Below are 14,769 nucleotides of genomic sequence, written 5' to 3' on the forward strand. Positions count from 1 at the left end.
GAGTGGGGTGCCATTGCCTTCTCTTCCTTCATTATTACTTGCATTTAATCTGGGGGAGTCATATTTCCTACATATTGTAATAGCATGTAGCCACAGAAGAAACAGAGTATACAAGCTGGCTGCATATTGATCATCTAGATTTAAACTGACTTCTATTTTGCTGACATAAGAAAGTAGAAAAAAGAAAGAGCTTCACTGAAAGAGAAAGCTCTTTAATTAAGGGAAATGTATTAAATTAACTCTATTTTTTGTGTGTTTGATTCACATATGAGATTTTTACAGAGAAAACGGTAGCTGATAAAGTCCAAATAACTAATATAAGCTGATTTATAGGTTCTGTTTCCAAAATTTTAATCCAATGAGACTTTGTTTTAGGGGGAAGATTTATAAACAAAATACCCCAATGAGTGAAGTTTTGACTAATGTAAATAACGTATCTGGATATGTTACTATCTTTTAATATAACCATGGTTGATTTAGGGAGAAGGAGAGAAAAAAAAATGCATGGAATAGTTGCCTCATTATTGGATATCAGATTAAATTGTTTGATTTAAATGGATGTAAAGTTAATGAATACAGGGAACTGCTATGAAGTTCTACCTTTTCTTATCAAAATGATAACATTAGGCACCCATACTCTTGAGAACCAGGCTGGGTGGGGAGAAAGTTAATTGATCTAGGCAGAAATCCTTCAGGGGAAAGGACAAGAAGAAAAGAAATCTGGCCCTGTGTGTAAAATGAGCACTCCCTCAGCTCTATTCTGAGAAGTGGTAAATTAACCATTTGGATGGACTGATAGTTGGGTTCCATTGCAATGCATTTGTTATACCATTTAATACTTTTTAAATGGAAACCAATTTAAGCTCTGGAATGTCTGCTCAGTTTTCCTAAAACTTAGAAGCTTACATTAATTAAAAAAAAACAAACAGTGAACTTGATGGGACAGAGATATATGATAAATTTATATAATTGCCCTGATTAAGTTCAGAGGTAAATTTTCCAGGCTAGATAGCAATGTGAAGTTGGGTATTTGAAATCTGAAGAAACTCCTGGGAATCTTATGGTTCTAATTTGGTCCACTTAAGAAATAAGAGAAAGTCCTTGAAAACTTAATTTCTACATTAAAAAAAAAATGAAGTGTAAAAGTTTGACAAAAGTAAGCTACTAGCTAAATATAACAAAATAGTATTATAGTATTTTATTTTGAAGAAGTAAATATTCTAAGAAAATGTTTAATATTTTGATAAATTTACTTTATAATGGAGGATATTAGTCAAATATGTCATATCATGTTAGGTTTAGAGTCCATCTGCTGGCTAAAATACATTCTAGTTTTGTCAGTTCATTCAACAGATATTTATTAAATGCCTACTGTGTGTCAACCACTATTTTGGACCCTGGAGATAAAGAAAACAAATAAGATCCTGTCCCATGGAACTAAATTTATAGATTGTCTTTTATTGGCACTTGTTCAACTAATATAATGACTTGTTAACGTAAAGATTTGGAATGAACTATACCAAAGCTGTTACCATTTCCAATAAGAAAACAGTAACAAACAAGTTATAAAATGTCCTTTTAACTTCATCCTGCTGAATAGCCATCATTTTGGTGTGTTCATATTGGTTAATAGAGATGATGGAAACCAGTTTGTTACTGCTGGATGGTGGACAAAACTATAAAGAAGAATTCTGTGGAAGTCTATTAAAATATTTCTTTTTCCTTGTTTTATCTATCCTTCTCACTCCCTGATGGAGTATTCCTTTTTCCTTCTCAGACTTCTTATGGCACTGCCAGTGAGGACACTAATGATATCTCCTTTAATATCTCCTTTTCCTTTTCTTCGATTTTTCTTTTTTTCTCCTTTTAACACATGCAGAATAATTATCCTTTTCAAGGCTAATTCACTCACTCTCATCTCTGCCATCCTTGCAAAATCATTTCATTACTGTCATCTTGACCTTTGAGACTTTCCCAAAGTACTACAGTAAGTGCTTCCCAGGTGGCCCTGTGGTAAAGGATTTGCCTACCAATGCAGGAGACACAAGAGATGTGGGTTCAATCCTTGGGCTGGGAAGATACCCTGGAAGGAGGAAATGGCAACCCACTCCAGTATTCTTGCCTGGAAAATTCCATGGACAGAGGAGCCCGGTGAGCGATAGTCCATGGGGTTGAAGAGTCTGATATTACTGAGTGGGCATGCACACACACACAGTTCAGTTCAATTATTTCTTTTCATATTGTTAAAAGTTCCTGAGATCAAGTGGATTACAAAGTGTTTTTAATGTATTGGAGAATGACTGTTGCAATCTGATCAGGAAAATTTCAAGACTACATTTCTTGAGCTGTACCAAATTATGTATTCACTTTAGTACTCTACACTTGGATGAATTACATCTCCATTACTCTCTGTCACTGGTGTAGATATAATTCTATGATTGCTGTAAATTTGGCTCTATTTATTTAGCAAGAATCTGTTGAGCCTCTATTACAAATTGACTTGACACTCTTCCAAGCACTAGCAATAGGATAATGAACAAGATAGACATGCTTTCTAACTTACTGGGATTTACAGTCACTAATATTTGGAAGATTATATATTTCTGGTTAATGTGAGGATAAGTCAGTCAATGTTGACATTGTAGTTTTTAGCCACAAACTAAAAAAACAAAAACAAAAACAAAAAACCACTGATTTTTACCTTGTATTCAACTTTGTCTGGGACAGTAGTCATTTTTATGATAAAAAACCAATTCACAATTGTAGAAATTTGCAGAGTACACTAATGTTCTGTTATCACACTCAACAGTCCTAAGAGTACCTCTCAGCTAAATGTCCAACCATTTAAATCTAACATGACTAGAATATCAAAGTCAACCAACCTCAGGACTTCATTTACTACATTGAAATAATGATGATTTCAATATATAATTAGTCTTTAATCTTCTCTAACTTCCGCTGGAGAAGGGATAGGCTACCCACTCCAGTATTCTTGGGCTAACCTTGTGGCTGAGCAGGTATAGAATCCACCTGTGATGCGGGAGACCTGGGTTCGATCCCTGGGTTGGGAAGATCTGAAAAAGGGAAAGGCTACCCACTCCAGTATTCTGGCCTGGAGAATACCATGGACTGTATAGTCCATGGGGTCTCAAAGAGTTGGACATGGCTGAGTGGCTTTCACTTTCACTTTTCAACCTCATAGAGTGCTATGTGGAAGTATGATATTACTTCCACTTAGACATTATATTCAACCTCACTTACGCAGATAAAACGACTCTAATGGCAGAAAGCGGTGGTTGGAGAGCATCACAGACTCAATGGATATGAGATGAGCAAGCTCCAGAAATTAATGAAGGACAGGGAAGCCTGGCACGAGGTAGTCCACGGGTTGCAAAGAGTTGGACACAATTTAGCAACTGAACAACAACAAAAAGACATTATGTTTCCTCCTTTCATTATTGCAAATAGCTTTTAAGATATGAATCTAGCTCAAGAATATAAGTGAGGTCCTTTTCTAAGGGTCTAGTAAATAACCAACTGGAGAGGAGGGCTGACATGAACGGAGTTGGCGGGCCAGGGTGAGGGGGTGGGTGGCAGTGGTGTTGGAGGCTGAAAGTGTGTTAGTCGCTTAATTGCGACTAACAGTCACAGTCATTGTCTGATTGTGACCCCCTGGACTGTAGCCCGGAAGGCTCCCCTGTCCATGGGATTCTCCAGGCAAGAACACTGGATTGGGTTGCCATTTCCTTCTCCAGGGGATCTTCCCAGCCCATGTATTGAACCTGTCTCCCAAGTTGTAGGCAGATTCTTTATCACTGAGCCACCAGGGAAGTCCCTGGAGGCTGAAAGTGTTCTCCAAAGCAAATTTCTTTGAAGTGTTATGCTCTGTCTTTGAAAATCAGGCAAAATATTTCTGGGATCCATACAGTTTCACGCTCATTTTAATATAAAAACAATGTTTTCATTTCTTACCACTTATTAACATTGTTGCCCCATCCATAGTGTAAAGAAGTTTCGACTCCAGGGCCCCAGCACTGATTCATGCTCTCAGGTCATAGGTGTACCTGGTAGGGGGCTTCCCTGGGGACTCCTGTGGTAGAGAACCCACCTGCAATGCGGGAGACCCAGGTTCAATCTCTGGGTGGGGAAGATCCCCTGGAGGGAGGGCATGGCAACCCACTCCAGTATTCTTGCCTGGAGAATTCCATGGACAGAGGAGCTGGGTGGGTTTAGTCCATGGGATCACAAAGAGCTGGACACGACTGAGTGACTATCACTTTCACTTTTCACTTTTCAGGGCATTTGAACATCACTGGCTTAACAGAAGCACTCAGACACCCTGACATCTGATTGTTATCAAATTATTCAAGTTATCCAACCTCAGATTTTCTCAGCTGTTAAAAAGTAGTAAAAACCCCTGGTTTACTCTCCAACCTGTGCTTTACTCTGCTGCTGGAAAGATCAGAAGAGTCAGTAGAATATTATCATTATTAAATAACTGATTTCTTCAACAATCAGTGCTTAGGTCAGTGTAGAAATATGAATGGTTCCGTGTTTCTCCAATTATTGCTTTCAACTATGCAACATTGAGTTTCCTTCTCCCATCCCTTCAAGACAGCTTAGTCAGACCCTACAGCTTTCTGATCATTCAGCTATTAAAATATCAGTTTAGTTCTACTTATTCCAGTTTAAAACTTCACCTTATACATATGTTTAAAATCTCATTGGCTCCCAACCTCCCCATTCCACGGAAGCTTGCATTTAAGTAATTTAGACTGGGAAAGGAGTGGGATCAGCTGTCCTACACCCTCACCTCTCTTCCTTTTGGGACCCCTTCTCCTCCAAAGAATTGGGATCAAAGATGGAGAAAGACTGCAAGTATCAGGTGTCAGTCTTCCCTTGCCTGTCGTTCTTTCTCAGTTCAACATCCATCTATCTCTGAGGCCTTCTGAGTAGCTCTCAGCTAAATGCTGAGTCTTCCCTGGGATATGTATGTGAGTTTTCCAGGGGTGATGTTGGTGGGAGTGATGTGGGGGGCTTTCCAGTGCACTATATTCTCTTCTGGGAGATCAGCCTGACTTGGTCACTTTTGACTCCTGCTCAAATGCTTCTGAAACCAGATCTGTTCCCACCTCAGATTCTAGACCCCACAGCCTCTGGTGGTTGCAGCCTCTTCACTTTATGGCCTCTCTTCGTGGACACCAAATATCTCCATCAAAGTGACCCACCACCATATTCATCTCAACCATGGGAATCTCCTCTACCTTGTTGCCGCAGCAAAATCTGAATCTGAATCTCTCCCATTTCTCCATCTCTCTCATATATACACACAGAGTCTCTCTGTCCTTCCAACTCAAGTATCCACAATGAGCTTTGACCAGCAAGTCTGTCCATGTCTCTGAGAAGTTCCTTTGGATTCGCCACCTTTTACTTCTCTTGGGATGAGGCGGGCAGGGGTGTGCGTGTGTGTGGCTATTTCCACTCTCTGCAATGGGAAGGATGTCAGGCTTATCACTCATTCCTCCTCAGCCCACCATTTTGAATATAGTGTTAGCTGGGAGCTGGACTGATGGTAGTGGGTAGCAAAGCTGTTGTAGTCACCTCTTACAAGACCTAAGAGAGGGGTGTGGACCTGAGTTGTCCAGGGTGCTCTTCAGGAAGATGGACAGATGACACCTCTTTGCCATCCTTCGGTTCACGGGTGTCAACTCCATGGCAACAAGTGAAATCCCCACGCAACATCCTGTTACCTTGCTATGCTCATTACTGCTTGGGAAAACTACTCATTTATGCACACACAAAGTATTACATTGGCAGCAGGAACACACGCAAAAATTCAGGAGGGACAGTACTGTGATTTATGTGGAATCACATGGGATAACAGTTTTGTTGTACCGTTTGTGGTATGACAAAGTTTGCTAGCTGCTGGCTGGGGAAGCTGCTGTGTTCTGGCTTAGGGATGCATGTGAGAAGGAGGCTTCTGTTTTCTTTGAATCCAGGCCATGTGTTTAGAAACTTTGTCTTAATTCAAGGGTGGGGGGCTGTAATTATTGGTATGTAATTTGTTGTTGGTTCACTATAACATAGTGAGGTAGAGAATGGTTTTATTCCCTTCAGGTATACTTGTAATAGCAGCAAAAAATAGAACTCTTGTGCCAGGAATTTCTTGTAGCACAGAAGACTCTGTGTTACTATTTAGTGGAGTCAGACTTCTATGGGCCAATCACCCAGAAGCCTGGGGAATTTTGCCACCAGACAGCTGAGTAGGCTGGCACAAGCTCCTCCTCCAGTTTTGGCTTCAGTGTTTCAAAAGGGAGCTTTTTAGAAGGAAAGAAATATCAACACACATCAGACATTACATAACAGGTGAAGCAAAGTCCCAAAATGTCACGTACTGTTTCTCAATGTCACAGTGTTCCCATGGCAGGTCTTTCATCCCAGCGTCTACCATATGTTCTATGGTAGTAAACGGGATCCCTTAAAGTCAGCTGCCCCTAGTACGTGGGCACTCTACAGATAGCGTAGTCTTTCCAAAGCAAGACAGCAGCATTTTTGTTGGCCTGCAGCCCTTCCCCAGAGCTCCAGAAGTGTCTCCAAATCTTCTGGTCTCTGGAGCAGGGGGAAGGTTCTCACCCTTTACATTTTGCCCCACAGAGAGCTGCTGTGACAACATACTGTGACTCAGGGGCTCAAAGCTCATCCCAGCCTAAAGTAACCCCATGAAAACTATTCCACATAGGAGGGAGTGCCAGATATGTTCCCAGCTGGGGCTAGTGGTTAAGAACCCACCTGCCGATGCAAGAGATGAGGGTTCCATCCCTGGGGTCAGAAAGATCCCCTGGAAGAGGGCATGGTAGCCCACTCTAGTATTCTTGCCTGGAGAATCCCCTGGACAAAGGAACCTGGTGGGCTATGGTCCATGGGGGTCACAGAATTGGATATGACCGGAGCAACTTAGCAAGCACGTACACATGCCAGAAATATTGCTTTTCTTTAGATTCTTAACTTCAGTTCAAAGTTCCTTCCAACAGGCAGAAATTCAGTCTCAGTTATCATTGTAGCTCCCCTCACAGAGTGTTGTGCAAAGGTTCTAGGGTGCTAACACTGAGCAAAGACTGGCCTTGGAAGTTTTTGCCCTTGCTGGTCTCTGTTCAGCTGTCTATCAGCCCAGGCTCCACAGTTCCTTGAATTCTAGTGAGTTTGATGATTCGGTGTCAAATTAGGGGCATGAGAACTGGTGGCAAGTGCGATAAATTGAGGGCTATAAATTGACTCCGAGGTCAGGGGCAGAAGTCGGGAGGACCCCACGCCCGAGGGGTGGCAGCTGAGAGGAGCTACCCCACGTCTGAGGTCAGGGACGGCAACCGAAAGGAGTTATCTTGCATCCGAGGTCAGGGGTGGCCAGGAGGAGCGACCCCACGTCCAAGGAGTGGTGGCTGCGTGGGCACCAGAGGGCCTAGAGGAGCTGTTTCACGTTCAAAGTCGGGAGGGGCGGCGGTGAGGAGATACCCCTCGTCCAAGGTAAGGAGCAGCGGCTGCGCTTTGCTGGAGCAGTCGTGAAGAGATACCCCATGTCCAAGGTAAGAGAAACCCAAGTAAGATGGTAGGTGTTGCAAGAGGACAGACACATTGAAACCATAATCACAGAAAACTAGTCAATCTAATCACGCTAGGACCACTGCCTTGTCTAACTCAATGAAACCAAGCCATGCCTGCGGGGAACCCAAGACGGGCAGGTCATGGTGGAGAGGTCTGACAGAATGTGGTCCACTGGAGAAGGGAATGGCAAACCACTTCAGTATTCTTGCCTTGAGAACCCCATGAACAGTAGTAGGAAAAGGCAAAATGATAGGATACCGAAAGAGGAACTCCCCAGGTCGGTAGGTGCCCAGTATGCTACTGTAGATCAGGGAGAAATAACTCCAGAAAGAATGAAGGGATGGAGCCAAAGCAAAAACAATACCCAGTTGTGGATGTGACTGGTGATAGAAGCAAGATCTGATGCTGTAAAGAGAAAAATTGCATAGGAACCTGGAATGTCAGGTCCATGAATCAAGGCAAATTGGAAGTGGTCAAGCAGGAGATGGCAAGAGTGAACATCGACATTCTAGGAATCAGCAAACTAAAATGGACTGGAGTGGGTGAATTTAACTCAGATGACCATTATATCTACTACTGTGGGCAGGAATCCCTTAGAAGAAATGGAGTAGCCATCATGGTCAACAGAAGAGTCCAAAATGCAGTACTTGGATGCAATCTCAAAAACAACAGAATGATCTCTGTTCGTTTCCAAGGCAAACCATTCAATATCATAGTTATCCATGTCTATGCCCCAACCAGTAACGCTGAAGAAACTGAGTTGAACGGTTTTATGAAGACCTACAAGACCTTTTAGAACTAACACCCAAAAAAGATGTCCTTTTCATTATAGGGGACTGGAATGCAAAAGTAGGAAGTCAGGAAACACCTGGAGTAACAGGCACATTTGGCCTTGGAATGTGGAATGAAGCAGGGCAAAGGCTAATATAGTTTTGCCAAGAAAATGCACTGCTCATAGCAAACACCCTCTTCCAACAACACAAGAGAAGGCTCTACATCACCAGACATCACCAGACGGTCAACACTGAAATCAGACTGATTATATTCTTTGCAGCCAAAGATGGAGAAGCTCTATACAGTCAACAAAAACAAGACCAGGAGCTGACTGTGGCTCAGATCATGAACTCCTTATTGCCAAATTCAGACTTAAATTGAAGAAAGTAGGGAAAACCACTAGACCATTCAGGTATGACCTAAATCAAATCCCTTATGGATTATACAGTGGAAGTGAGAAATAGATTTAAGGGACTAGATCTGATAGAGTGCCTGATGAACTATGGAATGAGGTTCGTGACATTGTACAGGAGACAGGGATCAAAAAGCAAAATGGCTGTCTGAGGAGGCCTTACAAATAGCTGTGAAAAGAAAAGAAGCGAAAAGCAAAGGAGAAAAGGAAAGATACAAGCATCTGAATGCAGAGTTCCAAAGAATAGCAAGGAGAGAGAAGAAAGCCTTCTTCAGTGATCAATGCAAAGAAATAGAGGAAAAGAACAGAATGGGAAAGACTAGAGATCTCTTCAAGAAAATTAGAGACACCAAGGGAACATTTCATGCAAAGATGGGCTCGATCAAGGACAGAAATGGTATGGACCTAAGAGAAGCAGAAGATATTAAGAAGAGGTAGCAAGAATACACAGAAGAACTATACAAAAAAGATCTTTACGACCAAGATAATCACGATGATGTGATCACTCACCTAGCGCCAGACATCCTGGAATGTGAAGTCAAGTGGGCCTTAGAAAGCATCACTATGAACAAAGCTAGTGGAGGTGATGGAATTCCAGTAGAGGTATTTCAAATCCTGAAAGATGATGCTGTGAAAGTGCTGCACTCAATATGCCAGCAAGTTTGGAGAACTCAGCAGTGGCCACAGGACTGGAAATAGTCAGTTTTGTTTCATTCCAATCCCAAAGAAAGGCAATGCCAAAGAATGCCCAAACTACCGCACAATTGCACTGATCTCACACACTAGTAAAGTAATGCTCAAAATTCTCCAAGCCAGGCTTCAGCAATACGTGAACCATGAACTTCCAGTTGTTCAATCTCGTTTTAGAAAAGGCAGAGGAACCAGAGATCAAATTGCCAACATCTGCTGGATCATGGAAAGAGCAAGAGAGTTCCAGAAAAACATCTATTTCTGCTTTATTGACTATGCCAAAGCCTTTGACTGTGTGGATCACAATAAACTGTGGAAAATTCTGAAAGAGATGGGAATACCAGATCACCTGACCTGCCCCTTGAGAAACCTATATGCAGGTCAGGAAGCAACAGTTAGAACTGGCCATGGAAAAACAGACTGGTTCCAAATAGGAAAAGGAGTACGTCAAGGCTGTACATTGTCACCCTGCTTATTTAACTTATATGCAGAGTACATCATGAGAAACGCTGGGCTGGAGGAAGCACAAGCTGGAATCAAGATTGCTGGGAGAAATACCAATCACCTCACACATGCAGATGACACCACCCTTATGGCAGAAAGTGAAGAGGAACTAAAAAGCCTCTTGATGAAAGTGAAAGTGGAGAGTGAAAATGTTGGCGTAAAGCTCAACATTCAGAAAATGAAGATCATGGCATCTGGTCCCATCACTTCATGGGAAATAGATGGGAAAACAGTGGAAACAGTGTCAGTCTTTATTTTTGGGGGCTCCAAAATCACTGCAGATGGTGATTGCAGCCATGAAATTAAAAGACGCTTACTCCTTGGAAGAAAAGTTATGACCAACCTAGATAGCATATTCAAAAGCAGAGATATTACTTTGGCAACAAAGGTCTGTCTAGTCAAGGCTATGGTTTTTCCTGTGGTCACGTATGGATGTGAGAGTTGGACTGTGAAGAAAGCTGAGCGCTGAAGAATCGATGCTTTTGAACTGTGGTGTTGGAGAAGACTCTTGAAAGTCCCTTGGACTACAAGGAGATCCAACCAGTCCATTCTAGAGGAGATCAGCCCTGGGATTTCTTTGCAAGGACTGATGCTAAAGCTGAAACTCCAGTACTTTGGCCACCTCATGCGAAGAGTTGACTCATTGGAAAATACTCTGATGCTGGGAGGGATTGGGGGCAGGAGGAGAATGGGACAACTGAGGATGAGATGGCTGGATGGCATCACTGACTCGATGGACGTGAGTCTGAGTGAACTCCGGGAGTTGATGATGGACAGGGAGGCCTGGCGTGCTGTGATTCATGGGGTCGCAAAGAGTCCGACATGACTGAGCGACTGAACTGAACTGAGCTGAAGTTCTCAGTCCCCTCCTGAAGGTTCTGTCATGAAATGGAATGTGGGTGCCTTCCACACTCCCCTTCATCTTCTTCCCAGTTGAAGGCAATCTTTTCTCCTTCCCTTATGTTGTTTCCTCTGCCCTCCAGGGACAGCTATGATAACCACTTTAATGAGTTTAGAACAGGGAGAGGGAGTAAGTGTGGGAGTGGGGGGGTGGGTGTTGCATGTGCTCAGTCGTGTCCGACTCTCTAAAGACCCCATGGACTGTATCCCACCAGGCTCTTCTGTCCATGGAATTTCCCAGGCAAGAATACTGGAGTGGGTTCCATTTCCTCCTCCAGTGAATCTTCCCAACCCAGGGATTGAACTCACATCTCTTGCATTGGCAGGCAGATTCTTTACCACTGAGTTCATATAAATGTTAGCTGCTTATTGAAATTTGGAAAATCTGGCTTTTATTGCATGACAAAAACCAGCAGGGGAAGAGAAGTGCTCTCCTTTCTTCTGATCAGGCCAAGCCCAGCCCATTGCACTAGTTAACAGCACCTGCCTGACCTTAGGAGTATCTGACTTTGGAAAGTTCTGCTGTGATTTTTCACAAAAGCCAAGCAGAATGGGTAGAACATAAATATAGGCATAAGTATAGAAGATCTGGTTATCTTTAAAAAACCAGAAGAGGAACAAACTAAAAAATAATAGCAGAATAAATTATCCCTCAGAATCCCATGGACGGAGGAGCCTGGCGGGCTACAGTCCAGGGGGTCACAAAGAGTCGGACACGACTGAGCGACTTCACTTTCACTTTCCACATTCATAATAAAAATGGCTATTATATTCAGAGATTGCATCACATCCTAGGCCCTTAAAAGAGGCAATACCATTTAATCCTCACAAAAATCATGTGAGCTGAGGACTACTTAACCCTGGTTTACTGATGGGAGAACTGAGTTTCCAGGCAAAGTGATTTGGCTAAGCCACAAAGCTGCTAGGTTGAGAAACTTGGAATGAAGCCTCGTATGTCTCTTTACTGTGGGGCTATATTGCCTCCCCTCCTGTAGACATTAGTGGTCTTTCTTTAAGGGATTAAAGGCACGAAAATTAGTTGCCAAGTTTAATGAGGTCAGATTGGAGGTCATCTTGACACTGAGTACTAGTTACTAAGTCTACTGCCGTTTCCTCTTCTAGAAGGAGGCTATTTATTTCTAAGCACCACTTCAAGATCAGAGTGGCACCATGCTTTTACTAATAGCAGTTACCAATAGATATGTTAAGTTCTTGGAGCTTGCTTTAAATTTTACTAAGTGGGCATGTGTATGTGGGGAGGGGACCAGAAGAGGCAGGGGGCTGACGAGGGGGACACAGCTCATGATGCCTCCTGTGGTGGCCACAAGTGTTGAAAAGATAAGAAAATATATAGATTTACACTACCAGGAAAGTGGTTTGCCAAAATGTAAAATAGCTACAGAAATTGAAAGGCTTGAAATGAGTCAAAATGCTCTGTTTGGTTCTGGGAAATCCCTAGAAATAGAAAGCTACCTAACATAAACTTTCAGGTTGACAAACATGATTTCAGAATCAAGCATTTAATCACACTGGTTAGTTTGAATTTGCATGTTTAGAGTGTAATGAATCTCACATTATGTAATGGACACAAATTTTACATTTTATTAGCATTTACTGATGTATTTTGGAAAAGACTGATGCTGGGAGGGATTGGGGCCAGGAGGAGAAGGGGACGACAGAGGATGAGATGGCTGGATGGCATCACTGACTCGACGAACGTGAGTCTGAGTGAACTCCGGGAGTTGGTGATGGACAGGGAGGCCTGGCGTGCTGCGATTCATGGGGTCGCAAACAGTCAGACACAACTGAGCAACTGAACTGAACTGATGTATTTTGAAACAGTAATTGACACTTTATAAACTTTAACAAATTTTTTTCTCATGAATTTAAGTTGAAATATGATTTATGCAAGAACTGAAGTTATTACTGCTAAATATCTCATATGAGAGGAAATTAGATTGTAGAATAACAGATAAGGAGGAGGCTCTAGATGCTGATAGAATTATAATTCCATTTCTAGGTGGGACAAATGGGAAATTTTATGTCATTAGTTTTATAGTTATAAAAAACAAAAAAACAAACCATGCCAACTAAGTTGATGACTTTTCAGTAGCTATGATGAGGTGATTTTAGAAGTAATAGTGTCATGTGGGGTAAAAATTTAGAGAAAGATAACTATGTGAAAATTTTACTATGTGAAAAAGTTTCTTAGTTAATTTTAATGATTTTTCAGATTTTTTTTTCTGACCTGAGATTATTCTTTGGCATTCAGTGGTGGTTTACAGACCAGATTTTCAGCCCTGGTAGATATACTAAAGCAAAACAATGAGGTATGTTGATGGCAGTTCCTGATTCTTTCATAGCTATTAGGTAAGGTCTGAGATTGTTCATATAAAAAGGTGATAACTAAATGGCGTGTACTACATTTAAGTCTTGAACTAAGGAATCATTTGTGTTACCATTACAGAGCGGAAACAGAGGCTAACAGCAGTAAAATGCCTTGTTCAAGGTCACCAGCATGCAAATAGCAGAGGCAGGCACCCAAACTCTTATCTCCTGGGTATTCTTTCCATTGGAGATCCTTAGTTTCAGTGCTTTGACGTCCCTTTTCCGAAAGTGTAAGGCTAAATAGTGTTTTACACTCTGATAACCTTGTATTTTGCTTGTTGTTGTGATCTGTTTTGCTAGTATTCTTTGAGTATTTTCAATGTGGACTTACTTGTTAGACTGCCCAACAGAGGATATGTTAAATAACAACACTGGTATTGTATCAAAAAATTTAGACTGTGGTAAAATCTGTAAAATTATGTGACCAGTTTCTTCAACAAAGAGTTTCAAGGAAAAATAAAGTGGAAGTGAGTACCTATAGATTAAAAAAGGCAAGAGACAGATGAACCAAATACATTGTATTTTGGGTCCTAATTTTAACAGACAAATGAACCAAATACATTGTGTTTTGGGTCCTAATTTGAACAGACCAGCTGAAAAAAATTATTAGACAACCAGGGAATTTGAACAGTGTATATTTAATTGTGTTAGTGAATTATTGTTAAATTTAAGGTGTAACAGTACAATTGTGGTTAAGTATCTAACATTTTGTTGCTGAGTTGCTCAGTCATGTCTGACTCTTTGCGACCCCATGGACTGCAGTATACCAGGCTTCTGTGTCCTTCACCATCTCCCAGAGCTTGCTCAAACTCATGTCCATTGAGTCATTGATGGCATTCAACCATCTTGTCATCTGTAGTCCCCTTCTCCTCCTGCCCTCGATCTTTCCCATCATCAGGGTCTTTTTCCAATGAGTCCTCTCTTCGCATCAGGTGGCCAAAGTATTGGAGCTTCAGCATCAGTCCTTCTAATGAAATCTAATATTTAAGATATTAAAAAAAACCTTTATCTTTTAGAGGTACTTATTGAAAAAGATGAACTGATACGACATTAGGAAAGTGAAAGTCCCCTCTGACTCTGCACCCTGGTGGACTATACAGTTCATGAAATTCTCCAGGCCAGAATACTGCAGTGTCTAGCCTTTCCCTTCTCCAGGGGATCTTCCTAACCCAGGGATCAAACCCCCGTCTCTCACATTGCAGGTAGATTCTTTACCAGCTGAGCCACAGGGTAAGCCCAAGAACACTAAAGTGGGTAGCCTATTCCTTCTCCAGGGGATCTTCCCGACCCAGGAATAGAACTGGGGTCTTCTGCATTGCAGGTGGATTCTTTACCAACTGAGTTATCAGGCATTTCCTTCAAATACCTGTTCCTCTGCAACGGATGAAGATGACTGGTCTTCAGCTGATAATTTCCCAAACTGTGTTCTGGGTACCTGGGGGTTCTTATATTATTCGATCCACTTTTGAGTCTGACATTTTCTGCAGAAGAATGTATTGAAC

This window comes from Budorcas taxicolor, chromosome 7, assembly GCF_023091745.1.
Source record: "Budorcas taxicolor isolate Tak-1 chromosome 7, Takin1.1, whole genome shotgun sequence".
NCBI classification, from domain to species: Eukaryota; Metazoa; Chordata; class Mammalia; order Artiodactyla; family Bovidae; genus Budorcas; species Budorcas taxicolor.